A 20262-nucleotide genomic window follows, 5' to 3' on the forward strand; every position below is an offset into this window, starting at 1 on the left:
CCCCCAGGGGCGATGGCCACGCCGCAATCCTTTCTCCTCCATTCTCCTCTCAGGATATTGGGTAGCACACACATGTGCCTGGCGTGAGTTTAAGCCACCGGGTCCGGGACTCAAACCGTGGTCGACTATGTAGGAGTCCAATGACATAGCCATTATGTTAACTGCTGGTCCCTTCTTGCAAATTTTCATATAAACATACATGTTCAGTTCTCTTGGTCATATCCTTAGGAATGGAATTGCCATTTCCTATTGTAATTCTGTGTTTAAGTTTTTGAGAAGCTGCCAAACTATTTTCCAAAGTGGTTGTACCATTTTACATTCCCACAAGAAATGTATGAGGGCAGGACCAGCAGGTGGCATGGTGGTTAAGGCTCTGGGTGCTCCCACATGACTGACAACGGTTTGAGGCCTGGACCTGGTAGCTTACTCTCTTACCTTCTCTCTCTCTCTCTCTCTGTATCTCTCTAATCAAATTTTCTTTAAAAAAAATGAATGAATGAATGAAGTTAAATAAATAGTTTGTAAAGAAAAAAAAGAATGTATGAGGGTTACAATTTCTTCTTATCCTTGTCATTGTTTTTTCTTTTCTTTGTCAACACTTATTTTTTATTTTATTCGTTGGTTTAAAAATGATTATAGTTGGGGTTAGCGGGTGGCATGGTGGTTGAAGACTGGATCCCCACATGGCTGACTACAGTTCAAATCCCAGGCCTGGCGGCTTGCTTTCTCATATTCCCTCTCTTTCTCTCTCTCTCTCTGATCAAACTAGAAAATAACAGTAATAATAATAAAGTTAAACAAAATAAGTTTTAAAAATTATTATAGTTGTTATAGTGGGTATAAATGGTATATTACTGTGGTTTGGTGTTGTATTTCTCTAATGATTAGTGACATTGAGCATCTTTTCATATGCTTATTGGCCTTTTTTTTAGAGAGAGAGATTTTTGCTATAGGGTGCATGTATGGAGAGAAATTTAAAAAAAAACACTGAAGAAGCTGGAGCTGTTAAATTTATCTTGGAGAAAACCTCACAACTGGCTTATTTAGTGTCATGGAACCTCTTACTGCCTTCAATACATGACTAGTAATCAACTGTTTCGTATACTTGTTTTCAGTTTTCATTTCAACAAATAAGCACTGTAATTATAGCCATTAGAATAAAATCTCCTAACTATTAAAAAAAAATAGTCTAGTCTAGATGGTGGTCCATAGGACAGAAGGGAGTCTGGATTTGCAAACTGGCAAAGTGGTTGGTGAAACCCCACAAATTTCAGTGGTCAAGCAATTCTCACTGGCTGTCTCTGTGGACTGGCCTCTGCTTGCCTCAACTGGGCTGAAAGAAGCTGTCCTCTTAAGTGTCCAAAGATGCTGTCCCCTCTTTTTGTCCTGTCTAACTTATCACCATTAATTAGATTAAAGCAGCTCCTGGGCCAGTCAAGTGACATTGAGATTAAGGCAGCTAGATCCCACATGGCTGACTGTGTTGTTCAAGTCCCAGACCTGGCTACTTGAAAAACACACCAGGTGCATGTGTGTGTGTGCCCAGAATTCCAAGAGGAGAATGGAGGAGAAGGAATGTAGTGGAATGCTTTCTCACTTTCTCTCTCTCCCTCTCTGTCTCTCTTTGGTAAGCACACGTGCTCTACAGCAAATTTTAAAAAGAAAAGAAAAAGAAAGCAACTTCTGGAGTCAACAAATGGCATGGTGGTTAAGGCGCCGGACTCCACATGACCAACCATAGTTCAAGTCCCGAACCTGGTGGCTTGCTTTCTCACTTTCTTTCTCTCTGTCTCTGTCTGATGAGGATGTGTGTCCTATAACAAATTAAAATAATAATGATGATGATACATAAAATTAAATAAATAATTATTTAAAAGAAATGAAAGAAAGAAAGCAGATTTTCACAGGTCCAAGACTCAGCCTCCCTGGAGACCTCTTATGCAATTAATAATGAAAATGTCAAGGACCAGCAGATAGTATAACGGTTATGTTGCTCAACTCCCACTCAGTCGATCACAGTTCGAGTCCTGGACCCAGCAAATTAAAACTCATGCTGGGCACATATATGTGCATGACCAAAATCCTGAGAAGGGATTGTGGTATGGTCATCCCCCCTGGGGAGGGGGTAATTTCTTGCTTTCTATCTCTCTGTCTCTCTCTGTCTCTCTGATGAGCACATATGCCCTATAGCAAAAATCTCTAAAAGAATAATAATAATAAAAAAAAGTCTTGCATTTATGCCCATGCTTCCTAATTCTTAGAGTTGGAAAATAGCATATTTAGAAAACTGGAAAGTGTTATGGTTAAGATGTGTGTTTGGAATCCAATGATTAGAGCTGTTTAGCACTGTGACCTTGGGAAGCATACAGTGCCTTTCAAGTAAAAATGATGTCCCATTAAAAAAAGGGACATCAATTTAGCTTGCAGCTCAGTCACACAAGTACCTTTCCTTGAGAGAACCATTGTACTTTGGAATGCAATGGGAGTGTTTTCTATGTACTTTCCATTTTGTCACAAAGAATAGTAAAAAGACAGGTACTGGGACCAGCAGCTAGCGTAATGGCTATGTCGCTGGACTCCCACGTAGTCGAACGTGATTTGTGTCCCAGACCCAGTGGCTTAAACTCACGCCAGGCACGCGTGCATGCGTGCCCAAGATCCCAAGAGGAGAATGGAGGAGAAAGGATTGTGGCGTGGCCATCCCCCCTGGGGGGTGATTTCTCGCTTTCTGTCTCTATGTCTCTCTCTGTCTGTCTGGCAAGCACACGTGCCCTATAGCAAAAACCTCTCAAAAAAAAAAAAAAAAGACAGGTACACAGGTGGAGATTTAGTAAGATTAGAATTCTTCCTCTTCATCGAGGCCATTCTCGTTTTATTATTTTTTATTTATTATTATTATTTTTTAAAACATTCTATCGCTATACACCATTTGGCTTGGAAAGAGAATTTACCCAACATGAAATATACCTCAGACTAGTCCAGTTGAGAATACGATACATGTTATCAACAGGTAATAAACCATTTCTGTGTCCCACAAATGTCTTGCCTCTCTTTATTTTTTCTCCCTGACTTGAGGACATTCTTTTTTTTTTTAAATTTTATTTATTACTAGTATATGTTTTGTTAATTTGCTGTGCACTCACTGAACAGAGAGAGAAAGAAAGCCACCAGATGTGGGACTCGAACTGTGGTCGGCCACGTGGGAAATCAGTGCCTTAACCACCATGCCACCTGCTGACCGCCCCTCCCCTCATCAAAGACATTCTTAAGTGAAACTGAAAGGTTTTTTCTGGAACATGTGGTGGTGACGAATACAATGACCCTTAATGTAGTTTGGTGTCACCACCTTGATTAGTGCCAAGATATCAGCAGTCTTAGCCACCACTGCTTTTGCACCTTCAGTGCACACGCGAGCATAGTGAAGAGGCGGATACCATCTTAGTATTGTTATGAGAATAGTTTTGACCTTGTAGATCCCTTGAAAGGACCTCGGGGAGCCCTAGAGGTCAGTAATCCATACTTTTTGAGAAACACAGCTCTAGGGTTGTTATGAGAATTATGTAAAATGAATGTAGATAATGCCGTTGGCATGGTGCCTGGAACATTCTAAGTGCTTAATAAATTCCAGTAACTCTACTTATTATTCAGAATGAGTTCATTTGTTTTATCTCCCAATGACCTCAACGTCCTCACTGCATCTAGCACAGCTGCCGTCTGAGTATGAACGTCAGAGATTCTACTTGTGTGTGAGGTTCTGAAGGGCGTGTATCCAAGACCCAGAGCTTGTCTAGGGTCCAGGGCATCTAAATGACCAAGTCAGGGCAAATGTTCCAATTTCCTTTTTTTTTTTTTTTTTGGAGAGGTTTCCGCTATAGGTCACGTGCGCTCACCAGGTAGAGACAGAGAGACAGAAAGCGAGAAATCACCCCCACGGGGGCCTGGCCAAAGCGCAACACCTCCTCCATTCTCTTCTCAGGATCTTGGGCACGCACGCACACGCGCCTGGCGTGAGTTTTAAGCCACCAGGTCCAGGATGTGAACCACGGTCGACTACGTGGGAGTCCAGCGACATAGCCATTACACTAACTGCTGGTTCCCCCAATTTCCATTTTATAGATGAAAAATGCTGGATGGCTGAGACAAAGTGACCTTTTGGCTAATGGCTAAATCTGGACTTAGAAGGTGAATGCTATGGTTAGGCACCAAAGTGGGGGTTATTGATTCTTTCAATCCATAACCATGATACAGATTGATCAGCTCTAATAGCAGAATACAAATTCAAAATACTCCAAAATCCGAAAAATTTTGAATACTGAACATAATACCACAAGTGGAAAATTCTACACCTTGCCTCATGTGACGGGTCACAGTCAAGTACTACAGTACACAGATATTGTCCGAAATTACCTTTAGGCTACATGTATAAAGTGTTATAAAACATAAATAAATGTCGTGTTTAGACTGGGGTCTCATTTCCAAGATCTCATTAAATATATGCAAATATTCCAAAATCTGCAAAAATCCAAAATCCAAACATTTCTGGTCCAAAGCATTTTGACTATGAAATAATCAACTGGTATATCTTTCCATCTATTTAGGTCTGTAATTTCTCTCAGTAATATGCTGTAGCTTTTAGCATATAGGTTTTGACATCTTTAAGTTATCCCTAGATATTTTATACTATTTTAAAGGGTTAAAATAATCAATATTCGGGACCAGCAGTTTATTTAATGGCTCTGTCGCTGGACTCCCATGTAGTTCACCATAGTTTGAGACCCAGTGGCTTAAACTCATGTCGGGCACGTGTGTGTGTGCATGCCCAAGATCCCAAGAGGAGAATGGAGGAGAAAGGATTGTGGCGTGGCCATCCCCCCTGGGGGGTGATTTCTCACTTTCTGTCTCTCTATCTCTCTCTGTCTTTCTGGCAAGCGCACGTGCCCTATAGCAAAAACCTCTCCAAATAAATAAATAAATAAATAAATAAATAAATAAATAAAATGAAATAATCAATATTCTAAACATTGGTTTCTCACATTTGGTGCAGTAAGAGTCAATGCAATCCTAATCAAAATCCCATGAGGACAAGCTGATTCTAAAACTTAGAAGAAATTATGGGACCTATACCACCCATCTGAATACTTACAATAAAACTACAATGATCAAGACAATGTGGAATTGGCAAAGGATAAACAATGGGACAGGAGAGTTCAGTAACAGCTATATAAAATATAGTCCATTGACTTTCACAAGACATCCAGGTAATTCAACGGGTAAAGGATGATTCTACCTCAAAGTGAGCTGGAACAACTAGCTATTCATACAGGGGGAAAAATGAACTTTAATCCCTATCTCACACCATACACAAAAATTAATTCAAAATTTTCTACTGAATTAGATATAATAGCTAAAACTCTAAAGCCTTAAAAAAAATGTAAAAGAATATCTTCAGAAATTTGGAGCAGGTAACTTTTTTTGGGGAAAGGTTTTTGCTATAGGGCACGCGCACGTGCCAGAAAGACAGAGACAGAGAGACAGAGAGATGGAAAGTGAGAAATCACCCCCCAGGGGGGATGGCCACACTGTAATCCCTTCTCCTCCATTCTCCTCTCAGGATCTTGGGCATGCACGCACACGCGCTTGGTGTGTGTTAATGTTACCAGGTCCAGAACTTGAACCGTGTCGACTCAATGGGAGTCCAGTGACATAGCCATTACACCAACTGCTGGTTCCAAGAGCAGGTAAATATTTTTAAGGTAGGAAACAAAAAACATCAATCATTTGAGTGTTCAACGCCTTAACCACCACGCCACCTGCTGGTCCCCTAAAAACATTCTTAAAATTTTTTTTTTTAAAAAAGGAGGTCCAGCAGGTGACATGGTAGTTAAAGGCACTGGACTCCCACATGGCCAACCACAGTTTGAGTCCTAAACCTGGTGGCTTGATTTCTCACTTTCTCTCTCTCTCGCTCTCTCACTCTCACTCTGTCCCTCTCTGGTCATTAAACTAAATAAATAAAGTTAAATAAAATAATTCTCAAAAAAGGGAACTAAATCACTCTGGGTGCATGTGCATGCATGCCCAAAATCCTGAGAAGAGTATAGAGGAGAATGGTGTGGCCATCTCCCTGGGGGGTGATTTCTCACTTTCCCTCTCTGTCTCTTTTTCTCTCTCTGGTAAGTGCACAGGCCCTGTGGCAAAAATCTTAAAAAAATAAAAAAGAAGTTGGGAAATTAAACCTCCTTATCCTCCTAGCAGGGCCCAAGTCTCCCACTGTGGCCAGCATGCACCTTCTGCCCCTCAGAATGCTCACACTGTTCCTGACGCTACACGCAGGACCCAGGGCACACCACCCCTGTCACTACGTCTCCTCAAACTGAGTCTTCAGTGTCATTGCACATGTTGCCATGATTTATTCAATATTTTCCTTTAAAGCAACTCACTCCTTCTTGCTTAAATCTTTTTTAAGATAACTTTTTTTCATTATCTTAACTTTTTTTTAAGTTTATTTATTGATTTCTCCCATCAGCTAGAGAAAGACAGACAGGTACCCCAGACAGGGTCCTCATGCCATGATCCACCCCAGTCTCAGCCTGTCTGGGTCACAGGCAAGTGTGTGAGCACTCTCAGTGTACTCAGGAAGGTTCTGGGACATGAACCCAGGACCTTTCCCACGTAGGTCCAGTTGCCTGGACCACTGGCCCCCCTTTTCCCCTAACTCTTGTCCTACCTATTTCAGCCTTGCCCTAAATAATCACTGTTGTGAAATTCCTGGTTTGACAGATATATCATTTTTCTCTGTCACATATTAGAATAAATTCCTACCTATTGAAATATTGTTAAATCTAGGGCTGGCAGGTGGCATGGTGGTTGGGGTACTGGACTCCCACATGACCAACTGGGATCCAAGTACCGGACACAGTGGCTTAAGAATCATGGTAGGCGTGTGTGTGTGTGTGTGTGTGTGTGTGTGTGTGCGCGCATGCATGCTCAAGATCCCAAAAGGAGAATGGAGGAGAAGGGGTAGCATGGCATCCCCCAGTGATTTCTCACTTTCCCTCTCTCTGTCTCTGTCCATCTTTCTCTGGCAAGTGCATACTCCTTATGACAAAACTCTAAAATAAATAAACCAATTCTTACATGTTTGGACAACCTAAAATGGTTTCATGTATTGCACTTTGTTTTTTCGCATGTTCTTAGGAGTATGTGTGTGAGTGTAGGTGTAATTGTGGGGATGGAGTGAGTGTGAGTGGTGTCTGAATACGTGTGAAAGTGTGAATGTGCCTGAGTGTGTGTGTGGGCTGAGGTTGGAGGAAGACCAGGCGGTCCACGTAAAGATGAGTCCTGTGGGGGGCGGCCCCCTTCCTGGCGATGAGCCACGCATACCAGCACCAGGTGGGCAGGGAAAAGGCATACCGCCTCCCCGCCAGCCCACAACCCCTCAGAGGAAGGAAAGCACTCTTTGGCCAAGGGAACACCCGTGACAGCCCAGCCTCCTGGGAACCATCGCCAGGGACTGTGAGTACTTCTGGGAACAGCAGGAGCCGGCAGGCGGGGGCAGAGTCTTCATTGCTATATTTACAGGTCTGGATTTAGCACAGGACCTTGAGATGAGAGACTGAGCTCCCAAGTTTTTAATATATTCTTCCTATGCCGAGGAAGTTGCTCAAGGTCACACAGCTAGGACATTCAGAGCTAGAGCAGGACCCAGCTCTTCTGGTTCTAAGGTCAAGAGTTTCTGTGATACTGCACAGGCAGCATGGCCCCCCGAAAGCCCAGGGCGGAGTGCCAAGTGCCACCTTCTTATACACGCCTCCTTACTGGGGACTGCCCTGTGGCCTTGTTAAGTGATTCTTATGCCCACTCCAGTGTCAAACCCCTCAGCCAGGCAGTGGCTGGTCTCTTGGCCAGGACATAGCTATTGGCACACGAGGACACCAGTTGAGCAGATCTGATTGCAGCTCAAGGGGCTGGGGCAGGGTCCAGGGGGTGGGACATCCCTGTGGAGGGGCAGGAGTGGCTTTTGGGGGCCTTGGAAGAGGGTCCCAGGACTGAGGCAACTGACCAACCAGAATAGGAACAGTTCAGTATTTAAATCATTCTGGCGCATTCTGGCTCATGTCAGCCTGCCTCAAAGGGTCCCTGAGTTTGCACTCTTAGAGGTGGGCGAGGAGCCCTCCTTGCCTCCCTCCCTTGCATTATGTGCTAAGCCCTGCATTGCCAGGCACGATACGAGTGAAGAAGACATGAAGATGAGGAAGTCCAGATCCCTGCCTGCTCCCACGGGGTCCTGGCCTGCTTTCCTAAGGCAGGTTTTTTTCAGAATCTGGCTCCATCCTTAGGCTGAATAGGTGCTAGCTAAGACTGGTTGAGGAGGTTGTTCTCTGAGGACCTGGGACCTGTATCATGTGTGGCTTGGAGTCCAAGGCAGGCCCAGGCGTATGGGGAAACTCAGCCCTGTCCTGACTGCAGACCCCCCACGGTCCTTAGGCCTTCTAGGGGCAAATATACCAAAGAGGCTTGTCATTGAAGAGAAGCGTGGGCTCTGCGGTTAGCAGGCCATGGCAGCACAGGTGGGATGGCTGTTTGCAAGGCCCCAGATCCTGCATAAGGACCTGCCTTCCTCTGACTTAGTGGTTCTCAAGCTGTGGACTCCGAATGACTCTCGGAACTGATAGATGTTTAATACATGCAGGAGACAAATGGCAAGCCTGTCAACCCAGGTGTGTGGCAGCACTCTGGACAGGTCCCTGGGCAGGGCCTCCAGCCAGTTCCATCCCTGGGTCTCTGCTCAGAGCTCAGAGTTCCAAAGGAAAGAACTAGGAAAAACACCCCACTGTGTGCAAGAATAGGGAAGGATTCCCCCTAAAAATGAAATTTGAGCACTGCTTTCAAAAGCTGGGCAGTACAAATACTGGACTGATGAATAACAATGACTATCCCCACCTGGCCTAGGAGAAGGTCAGTGGTGCTGGAACACAACTCCACCTCTGGGGCGGGAAGACTGAGTTAAGACCCTGGCCCTGGCACGGCTGGCTCTAGACCTGCGGGCATTCTCCACTTACAGCCCACTAGACCTGCTCTCTCCTAGGAAGAAGCCTCCAATTCTTTTCAAGTTCAGTACAATCTGTCCCCGGGCTCATGTCCCGGACCTGAGCCAGTCCTCTCCACAAAGCTGTCCTCTCCTGTCGCCTGTAGGTTGACACCTTCGAGGCCTCACCTGCCTCTGTGTGTGTGTGTGTGTGTGTGTGTGTGCGCGCGCGTACGAGAGAGCGATTTTTTTATTGTAGGACTTACAGGGTTGGTAAGTCCCAAACCTGCGAGCCCTCCTGCCTCTGTGTGTGTGTGTGTGTGTGTGTGTGTGCGCGCGCGTACGAGAGAGAGCGATTTTTTTATTGTAGGACTTACAGGGTTGGTAAGTCCCAAATCCATAGGCCGGTTGGCAGACTAGAAATGCAGGTCAGAGTTGAAGCTGCATCTTATGTTCGAAATCCTCAGGGCAGCAGCTGGAAACTCTAGTGAGATTTCTGTGCTGCAATCTTGGGGCCAAATTTCTTCTTCTGGAACTTCAGCCTTTGCTCTTAAGCTCTTCAACTGGCTGGATGAGAGGTCTACTCACGACATTATCACTGCATTATGGAGGGGCAGCGGCTGCACTTGAAGCCTGCTGGTTGTAACATACATAAAGCCTTTAACACACATGAAAGTGCCTTCACAGCAGCATCTGGACCAGTATTTGACTAAACTACTCGGTGCCGCAGCCGACCAGGGCGACACATGAAATGAACCATCACACCGTCCCTGAACTCTAGGGGAGACCAGCACTGTCTTGGCTCCCTTGTCCCCACCTAATATGCTGTTCTAGGTTTGTGTATGTCCCCTTCATGACACTGTCTGCTTATCTTTGCAGGGAAGGCCATTAGACTGAGGTGGCTCTAGCCTCCTGGCTTCCTACATAAGCAAAATGAAACCTAACTCAGAATTTTTTTTTTTTTTAGAAATTTTTGCTGTAGGGCACATGCATTCACCAGAGAGGCAGAGAGACAGAAAGTAAGGAATCAACCCCCCAGGGGGGAGAGCCACACTGTAATCCCTTCTCCTCCTTTCTCTTCTTGGGATTTTGAGCACACATGCACACATGCCCTGCATGAGTTTCAAGCTGCCAGGTCCAGGACTTGAACAGTGGTCAGCCAGGTGGGATTCCAGCCCCTTAACTACTACACTCCCTGCTGGCCCCCTAACTCAGAATTTAAAAGAAAATAAAACTTAAGCTCAGCCAATCACAGGTGACCAACTAGCATTACTTGTATTGACTTGACATTCTCACAGGGTGGTCCAAATAAGGCAGTTGCTCAAACGTGGCCAACCAAATCATTTCTTTGCTCCGCTTTGGCACCCACCCTATAAATGCCTTACCCTGTGCCCTTCAGTGGAGCCCTGAACCACCTCTAGTTTGGAGCTGCCCGATTCACAAGTCACTGTTCACTCAAACTCCTTAATATTTTAGGGTGCCTCAGTTTATCTTATAACATGCCTACAAAATGAATTTGTGGGGGATCAGCAGGTGGCGTGGTGGTTAAAGCGTTGGACACTCCCACATGGCTAACCACGGTTCGAGTCCTGGACCTGGTGGCTTGCTTTCTCCTTCCCCGCCTGCCCACCCCCTGTCACTCTCTGGTCAAATTAAAATTAATTAATTAAATTAAATTAATAATTGTCAAAAATAAAAAAAGAATTTGTAGGGGCCAGCAGTTGGCATAATGGCTACAACGCTGGACTCCCATGTAGTTGACACGGTTTGAGTTCCAGACCCGGTGGCTTAAACTCACGCCGGGCACGTGTGCGTGCGTGCCCAAGATCCAAGAGGAGAGTGGAAGAGAAGGGATTGTGGCATGGCTATTCCCCCCTGGGGGGTGATTTCTCGCTTTCTGTCTCTCTGTCTCTCTCTTTCTGGCGAGCGCATGCGCCTTATAGCAAAAACCTCTCAAAAAAAAAAATTGTGTTACTTATTTTTCTCAGGTCTCCAAGTGCTTGTTCAATTTAACTATCTGGATAGTCTGTCGGTTTGATCAACTCCCAATAATGATCTCTTTATATATTGCTCCTCTCCCATTCTCTCCTCTCATGGAAATGCTAGCTGAGGTGTGTTAGATCTTTTCATCTTTTCCTCTGTGTCTCTTGGCTATGATTGCTTCCATATTTTTCTATATTTTTCTTCTTCTTTTTCAAATTTGCCAAAGGGCACATGCACTTGCCGGAGAGAGACAGAGAGAGAAGTGCCCCACACAGGGAATCGCCGTGCCACAATACCTTCTCCTCCGTTTCCCACTCCCTTTGAGAGGTGGGCATACATGCGCATGTGCTGTGTTTCTCAACCTGCCAGGTCTGGGACTCAAACTGTGTAATCAGTCACGTGGAACCTAGCCACTTTAGCCACCACACCACAGGCTGGCCCCTCTGTTTCTTTCTTCTTTTTCTTGCTGAATGCTGGCAGGGTAATTTTTTTTTTTTTTGAGAGAGATTTTCACTGTAGGGCGCGTGCACTCGCCAGACAGACAGAGAGAGACATAGAGACAGAAAGCGAGAAATCACCCCCCAGGGGGGATGGTCACACCGCAATCCCTTCTCCTCCACTCTCCTCTCGGGATCTTGGGCATGCACGCACACGCGCCCGGCATGAGTTTTAAGCCACCGGGTCCGGGACACGAACCGCGGTCGACTACGTGGGAGTCCAGCAACATAGCCATTACGCTAACTGCTGGTTCCCCTGGCAGGGTAATTTTTTTCAGAGATATTATTTAGTTTGCTAAATGTCTCTTTAGCTCCATCTTGTTCTACTGTTTAATCTATCAGTTTTAATTAACTTTTTTTTTTTTAAGAGAGAGACTTTTGCTATAAGGTGCATATGCTTGCTGGAGAGAGACTGAAAGCGAGCAAGCACCCCACAGCGGGGATGACCACAATGCCATCCCTTCTCCTCCATTCTCTTCTTGGGATTTTGGGTACACACACACACACACACACACACACACACACACACACGAGCCACGTGTGTGTTCAAAGCCACTGGATCTGGGACTTAAACTGTGATTGACCATGTGGGAGTCTAATACCTTAACCATCATGCCACCCACAGGCCCTTAATAATCCATCTTCCCTCTGAGTTTTTATAAAATATTTATAATTAATAAATATTATCCTGGGACCAGCAGATGGCATAATGGTTATGTTGCCAGACTGCTACGTAGCTGACTGCAATTTGAGTCCCAGACTCGGTGACTTAAAACTTACACCAGGTGCATGCGCATATGTGCCCAAAATCTCAAGAGGAGAATGGAGGAGAAGGGATTGTGGCGTGGCCTTCCCCTGGGGGTTGATTTCTCACTTTCTGTCTCTCTGTCTCTGTGTCTCTCTGGTGAGCATGTGTGCCCTATAGCAAAAATCTCTCTAAAAATAAAAATTATCCTGTTATATTATTATTTCTTTTATTTTAAAAAATTCTTCATAATCACAAGGGGCCAGCAGGTGGTGTGGTGGTTAAAAGTGCCAGACTCCCATATGGCTGACCATGGTTTGAGTCCCAGATCTGGCGACTTGCTTTCTTGCTTTCTCTCTCACTTACTCTGTCCCTCTTTGGTCAAATTTAAATAAATAAATTAATTAAATTAAAGAAGTAATTCTTCTAAAAAATTCTTCATAATCACTAAAAATATTTATTTTTATTTATTTATTTCTGGTGTTTCTATTACTTGTTGTCTTAGGGGGAATCTGTATTGCACTGTTTCGTTTTTGTCTGGGTTTTGTATTTACTCATTCTTAGGGCGGCCTGTTCCCCTTGTGTGGTTTGTCAGCAGGGTGTTTTTGCTGTGGGCTGTCTATGAGTCCCAGGTTGTGAAAATGTCAGTCGTTTGGGTTCTGCTTCTATCAGAGCCCTGGGTCCTGGACTAACGTGTATGTTAATGTTTTGGCCAGGAGTCCTGGGACCGTGGCAGGCCAAAGAGGAGGCGGGAGTGGAAACGGTTCACCTCTTCTCCGTGGGAGCGGGCCTAGACCTTCCATCTTTCACAGGAGTTTCGCCCACCCCAGCCCTGGACAAGTGCTGCTGCTCCGTTGGCAGGTGTAGTTGGGAGATTTTCCAGCCTTCCCTCTCCCTGACTGGAGCAGGTGCTCATCAAGGCTCCCAGCCACACTCAGGGGAATCAGTTCCAGCTCCCCTGCCTCAAGCCGGCTGGGGCTGCCTCTTGTCTTTGAAAGGGCTCTAGGCTCCCAGTGTGAGGGCCTTTATCTGGTTAAGACGCCAGGATCCATAGGCTTAGGCCTTGCTCATTCTGGCTTTGAGTTCTTGCACTAGCTCTGGAATCTGGGGGTTTTCCTTTCTGTGGCGCTCGGCAGTGTATTTTCAAGTGTTTTCTCGTATCTTCTGTTTTTTTCTGTGGCAGTAAGGGAGGGGCTATCTGAAAGGGCTCAGCTTAGCATGTTGCCAAGTGTTCTGACACACTGATCTGTGAGTATTCAAGTAATGTCAGTGTCCTCCAGCAGGTCATCAGCTCCATGAGGCAGGGACCATGTCGGCTTTGCTGAATGCCTCCCTTCCAAAAAGGACTGGGCTCATGGTGGTTGCTCGATTAATTTTTTTAAGGATTATTTATTATTATTATTCTAATTTGCTACAAGGCGTATGTACTCACCAGAGAGAGACAGAGCGAGAAAGGGAAAGTGAGAAAACAAGCTGCCGGGTCTGGGACTCAAACTGTGGTAGGCCATGTGGGTGTCCAGCACCTAAGCCACACCACCACCTGCTGACCCTTCAGTAAATATATTTAAGTTTTTTAAAATTTAATTGTGACCCTGTGAGCAAGAGAGAGATAGGAGCACTCGCCACAGGGTCTGGTCACACTGCAAAACCCTTCCGCCAGTCCTTCAGCCCACTGGATCCTGGACACTCAGGGTTTGCCCGGCAAGCTCCAGGCTGACCAGGCAGGGGGTTTGAAACTTGGTCACCGTGTAGATCTGCCTCCCCCACGCAGCATATAACCACTGGGCCATGGAGCTAGTGTTCAATAAGTATTTTTCAATGAGTGAATATATATACTTCCTCTGGGGACATTAATTCCTCATTTTTAGGGCCATTTTGGGAAAATCTAGCAAGAGAATATACAAAAAGCTTGTATGGTGGGAGCTCAGAAGAAGTAGCTAATTTAACAACCTTGTCTATAAAAACAAAGGCTCCCCATGGGAGCGGGAGAAGCAGGTGGCATGGTGGTTGAGGCTCTGGATTCTCACATGGCTTGAAAATTGGAGTTCGAGTCCTGGACCTGGTGGCTTGAAAATCACACCAGGTATGTGTACATGTGTGCCCAAAATCTTGAGAGGAAAATGGAGGAGAAGGGATTGTGACATGTCATCCCCCCTTGGAGGGGCAATTTCTCACTTTCCCTCTCAGTCTCTGCTGCAGGTGCAAAAACCCATGGCAAAACCCAAAAGACAAAAAAAGAGAAAAAAGACAAAGCCTCCCCATGATGGTGCCTTTGTAATGCAGCTCCCACCCTCTTTTCAGACAGAGGGTTCTGGCCTGGATGGCAGGCAGGTTCTGCAGATGTGGCCTCTTGCCACTTCCCCAGAGTACAAGGTCACCCTTCTGACAGAACAGCCACAGCATCTTTGTGTAAACCCAGCCCCAAGATCTGAATATGGATTGGCTAAAGAGGGCCCACCACCACCCCTTTTACTGACCCTCCTATCTGGGGTCCTGGACTGTGCCATTACCAGTGATCCTGTGTGTTTGCCAGGATTTTTCAGAAATCTCATTTAAAAAATATATATATTTACCTTTATTTATTTATTTTTATTTAACCAGAGAGGGAGAGAGAGGGAGAGAGAGAAAGCCACCAGTTCTAGGACTCGAACCACGGTCGGCCATATGAGAGTCCAGCACTCTTAACCACCTGCCAGCCCCCAGAAATCTCATATTTAAGGGGTTGGCAAGTGGCGTGGTGATTAAGTGCGCTGGACTCCCACATGGCTGACCATGGTTCAAGTCCCGGACCTGGAAGCTTGTTTTCTCACTTTCCCTCTCTCTCTCTGTCCCTCTTTGGTCAAATTAAAATAAAATAAATGAATAAATAAAGTTAAATTTTTTAAAACTTAAAAAAAAGTCATTATTTGAGAGGTTCGTTGAGGAAATAATGCATTACTAAGTGGTAAATGATTTATTTCTGTGTTTTAATTAATCAGAGGCATTCAGCTGCCAGAGCTTCCAATCAGCATAAGGTAAGATAATTTTAGCCCAAAGCAAGGAAACATAACATTTTAATCGACTGTGCAGTTTTTGCTGGATGAACACATTGGGGGCCCTCCCCCAACTTCCCACCCTGAGGACTCGGAGACTCCTAAGGAGGAAGGCCTACCCTGAGAACCTTCTAGCAGCAGCAGTAATTTGTAAGTTGGATCCGAAGATGACATAAAAGAGGTTCCAAGACAGCATCCTGGGGCAAGAAACCAACTGGCAACGGTGGGAGGCAAGAGGGGAACTGACAGGCTTACCATAGGACTTAGGTAGTAGCTTCAGGAACAGAATTAAAATGTGTGAGGAGGCCAACAGGTGGTATAGTGGTTAAGGCGCTGGATCCTACATGGCTGACTGCAATTTGAGCCCCTGACTCAGCAGCTTGAAAAACACATTGGGTTGTGCCTGTGCACCCAAAATCCCAAGAGGAGAAAGGACTGATGCTTCGCCCTCGAGGTTGGTGTAAGTACAGTCTATGAGGGTTGCACAACAACGACATTGCTTGGTGACTCACTTCTCAGAACGTATCCCCCATCGGGGCCGGCAGGTGGTGTGGTGGTTAGGGGCGCTGGATTCCCACTGGACCTGGTGGCTTGCTTTCTCAATTTCCCTTTCTCTCTCCCTCTGGCTCTCTCTGGTCAAATTAAACAATAATGATAACAAATGGAATTAAATAAATGAATAAATCATTCTTTTTTTAAAAAAAGAATGCATCACCATTGTCCAGTGACACACGACTGTGTATGAACTACCTGTCTTTTTTTAAAAAAAGAATGCATAACCATTGTCCAGTGACACACGACTGTGTATGAACTACCTGTTATGTGGCAGTCACCTTATTCCACCTAATGCTGTTCCTCAAAACCTAATAGTAAAGTGGGTACCATCCCTTCATTTACAATGAGAAACTGAGGCTGAGCAATCTGAAATAACTAACCCAACCGTGTCTCTAACAGGTCAAGAGTCAAACTCCTTGACTCCAGCCCGGTCTCCAACCTCCAAAGGAGGGCGTCTTCTGGACATGAGGAATTAGCTTAGAGCACTGATTCCAAACTTTAGGTGCTTGTTGAAATCTTTAGCAGAGTTTTAAAAAGTACTGATGCCTGTGTTCTACTCCCAGAGATTTTTATTTAATAGGGCATCAAGATCTTTTTTTTTGGGGGGGAGGGAGGATTTCTCTATAGGGCGTGTGTGCTCGCCAGACAGACAGAGAGAGACAGAAAGCGAGAAATCACCCCCCAGGGGGGATGGCCATACCACAATCCCATCTCCTCCCAGGATTTTGGGCACACACACAAATGTGTCCGGCATGAGTTTTAAGCCACTGGGTCTGGGACTCAAACCCCAGTCAAATATGTGGGAGTCCAGCAACATAGCTATTACGCTAACTACTGGTTCCCAAGATCTTTTTTTTAAAGACAGATTCTTGGGACCAGCAGATGGCAAAATAGTTATGTTGCTGGATTCCCACATATGTGACCGGGGTTTGAGTCCCAGACCCAGTGGCTTAAAACTCATGCCGGACACATTTGTGTGTGTGCCCAAAATCCTGGGAGGAGATGGGATTGTGGTATGGCCATCCCCCCTGGGGGGTGATTTCTCACTTTCTGTGTCTCTGTCTCTATCTTTCTGGTGAGTGCACATACTCTACAGCAAAAATCTCTCTTAAAAAAAAAAAAAAGAATTGGGGCCAGCAAGTGGCATGGTGGTTAAGGGCACCGGACTCTCACATGGTCAAGTGCGTTTTGAATCCTGAATCTGGCAGCTTGCTTTCTTACTTTCTCTCTCTCTTCCCCTCTCTCTCGCTCTATCCTTCTTTGGTCAAGTTTAAATAAATAAACAAATAGGGACTAGGAGTTAGCGTAATGGCTATGTCGCTGGACTCCCATGTAGTTGACTGTGGTTTGAGTCCCGGACCTCAGGCTGGGAGCGTGTGCATGCGTGCCCAAGATCCGGAGAGGAGAATGGAGGAGAAGGGATTGCGGCGTGGCCATCCCCCCTGGGGGGTGATTTCTTGCTTTCTGTCTCTCTGCCTCTCTCCGTTTTTCTGGCGAGCACACGCGCCCTATAGCAAAAACCTCTCCAATAAATAAATAAATAAATAGAGTCAAATAAAATAAATCCTTAAAATGAAAAGAGAGAGATTCTTATAACGTTGCCCAGGCTGGCTTTGAACTCATGACCCTCCTGCCTTAGCCTCCCAACTAAATGGAGTTACAAGTGTGCATCACTACACCCAGCTTGGCGTCAGAGTTTTTAAAGCTCCCAAGTTTATTTTATTTATTCCAAGAGAAAGAAACCGCGGTACAGGACCCCCACAGGGTCTTGACTCCATGATCCACCCCAGTTTCGTCGACCCACCTGGCATGGGCACATGAGCTCTCAGGGAGGCCTCCGGATGCAAACTGGCCACCCTCCCATGTGGGGCTGCCCCACGGAGCGCCACGTTGCCCCGCTGCACCCTGCCAGCCCCGCTGGGTGAGTGTAACATGCCACCGAGGTTGAGTGTCACCGGCTTAGTGGGTTCCCCAGCCCAGTCCACCAAGGCCCTCGGCTGTAAATGTCACCTGACCTGACCATCCCCAGGATTGGGAAAAAGGCCAAAGAAGCCCAGGGAAGGAGGCTGACCTCAACGCCATGGTCTTGGGCTCACCATATCACGGTACTAACACAGTGATGACAGTGACGACGAGGTTAGAACAGGAATTCTGCCGCTTTCTGTGAAGGAGCAGGTGCTTTACATACTTCTCTCATTTGTCCTCATGGCAGTACTACGAGATGGTGAATCTTGCCGTTTTATAGATGACGATGCTGGCAGGTTAAGGGGCTGGGCCGCCTAGCTCTGGACCCTGGCTTCTCCAAGTGTCCTGTCCAATCCTGGGCCACCTCTGAACTCTCCCCCTGCTCACAGCTTCCTGGGGCCTGACTTCCGGGTGCTGCTCTGTGCTGGGAGGTGGGGTGGGCACTGAATGTGGGTGAGACGGTCCTGTTCTGCCTACCCCCCCGCTCTGCCCCGCCTCGAGTCTCACAGTCTGGTAGGGGAGTTAGGCAGACAGGATGGGCGGTGGTGGTGTGGAGGCTCACCGTCAGCCCCCGTCGATGGAGGGGTCCTAACCCCTGGTCTGCAAGCTCCCAAGGCCCCCACAGCCCTCAGCTGGGCTGGATCCTTGAGCCCTGTACGATTCTGGAGAGAGACCCTTATCATGGCTAGAACATGCCTGGGTTCAAGGCCAGACACCTCAAGTCTGCGGGCCTCGCTTCTTCATCCGTGCCACGCCCTCCTTGCAGTTTTCTGGGAAGATGGAGCCCGTCCAGACACAGCTGGTGCCTGGAGCTGGCCTGGCAGAGGGTGCACCAACCCCTACATCACCCTCACCCTGCACTTCACCACCAGCGTCCGCCTGGTTGCCCAGCACATCCCACCAGCTGCCGAGGGGCCTGGACACTATTTGTATTTCCCTGGCAACCAGCAGGGCCTGGCACAGGGCTCCCAGGCTGAGCCGTTCACAGCTGGCAGCCAGTGGGATGAGTCACTCCTCCCGGAAGGAGCCTGTGTCTACAGAGACTTCATCAGGTCAACGCTTGTTCCTGAGTACCCAGGACGTCAGCGGCTCCCAACCTGTCTGCACGCCAGAGCCAGGGCGGGTGGGAGAGAGGAGGGGAAGGAAGCAGCATCCAGGACGCACCCGGACCCATGAATCAGGGTCTGTGGGCTGAGGCCAGCCATCAGCCTTCCTTAGTCTTCTCAGTAGTGTCAGCTGAGGGTCTTTTGGGTGAGAGGAGCAGAATTTGCTCAGCACGCAGATTCCAGATGAGCAAGCCTGGGGACGGGCCCTAGACCTGCACGCTTACCCCCTGCCCTGCACGATTTCTCCCTCTCTCACAGTAAGGGTTAGGAATCCCTGCTCTGCAGAGGAAACCAGTGTGAGGACGAGAGAGGCAAGAGGCGCAGCTGCCCGAGGCCTTTTCATTCAGTGGGTGATGGCCCGAGAGGGTGGCGGTCACAGCCAGGAGGGATGACAGGACCTAGCTGAGGAGAGGGCCAGGGAAAGGGCGTGGGGCTGAGGGGCTACATTCCTCCCATTCCTTAAGGGTGAATTTAGGAGGAAGGGGGCCAGCAGGTGGCGTGGTGGTCAAGGTGCTGGGCTCCCACATGGCCCACTACAGTTTGAGTTCCAGACCTGGAAGCTTGCTTTCTTACTTTCTCTCTCTGTCTCTCTCTGGTGAGCCCTATAGCAAATTAAATAAAATAATAAACAAGGGAGGTGGTGGTAGAGAGGGCAGCCACACCACGGTGAGATTTAATTATCTGTAGATTTTACCTGGAGTCTCCAGGATGGGTGTGTCTGTCTCCCAGGCTGCCGTAACAAGACACCACGGATCTGGCCTGGACTTAGGCTGCTTTCCCATGGTCTGGAGGTCATGGTTGGAGGTCAGGATGCCGGCAAGGTAGGCATCACTAAAGGCCTCTTCTGGCTCATGGGTAGCTGGCCATCTGCTGTACTCGTGGGGCCTCTTCTCTGAGGGCTGGAGGGGCAGGAGACCAGGACAGTGAGAGCACACGTACTGGCTCTCTGGTGTCTCCCATGAGTCCTGTCGTAACCTCGCTCAGCCCTGATCGCCTCCATAAAGGCACTGCCTTCAAATGCAGTCACTCAGGGTCTAGGGCTTCAACCCAGATCTTGGGGAGGACACGCTCCAGCCCGCAGCAGTGGGCTTCTCGAACTGTTTTTGTAGGACCGTGCTGAAAGGGGACTGTGCAGACTCACGCCATCCTCCAGGGAAATTGCGCCAAGGTGGAAGAGGGTGCAGGACAGCCTTACATCCCCCAAGTGCTCCTAGGGCTCTGCTCCTGGTCCAGGGATTTGCCCCGGGGGAGATGGGTGAAGCCCTGCCTCTCCCCAGGTCTCTGGAGGCCCAGGAGTGGAAGTGAAGGAGTCAGGGTCCGGATGGTCCATGGGGCTGGCCCAGGGGGTCCC

General features: G+C 47.2%; 1 long non-coding RNA gene across 1 annotated transcript in view; it reads left to right on the top strand.

The window, feature by feature from the left end:
- Positions 1-19655: 19655 nt before the first annotated feature.
- The window catches only part of LOC114009725 (uncharacterized), a 14665-nt gene continuing 14058 nt past the window's right edge, over positions 19656-20262 (top strand). Inside the window, exon 1 of the long non-coding RNA XR_003551111.1 lies at positions 19656-19732. This is a non-coding gene — a long non-coding RNA (uncharacterized LOC114009725). The remainder of the gene's footprint in view (positions 19733-20262) is intronic.

This window comes from Tupaia chinensis, unplaced genomic scaffold (genome assembly GCF_000334495.1).
Source record: "Tupaia chinensis unplaced genomic scaffold, TupChi_1.0 Scaffold000609_1, whole genome shotgun sequence".
Classification (NCBI taxonomy): Eukaryota; Metazoa; Chordata; class Mammalia; order Scandentia; family Tupaiidae; genus Tupaia; species Tupaia belangeri.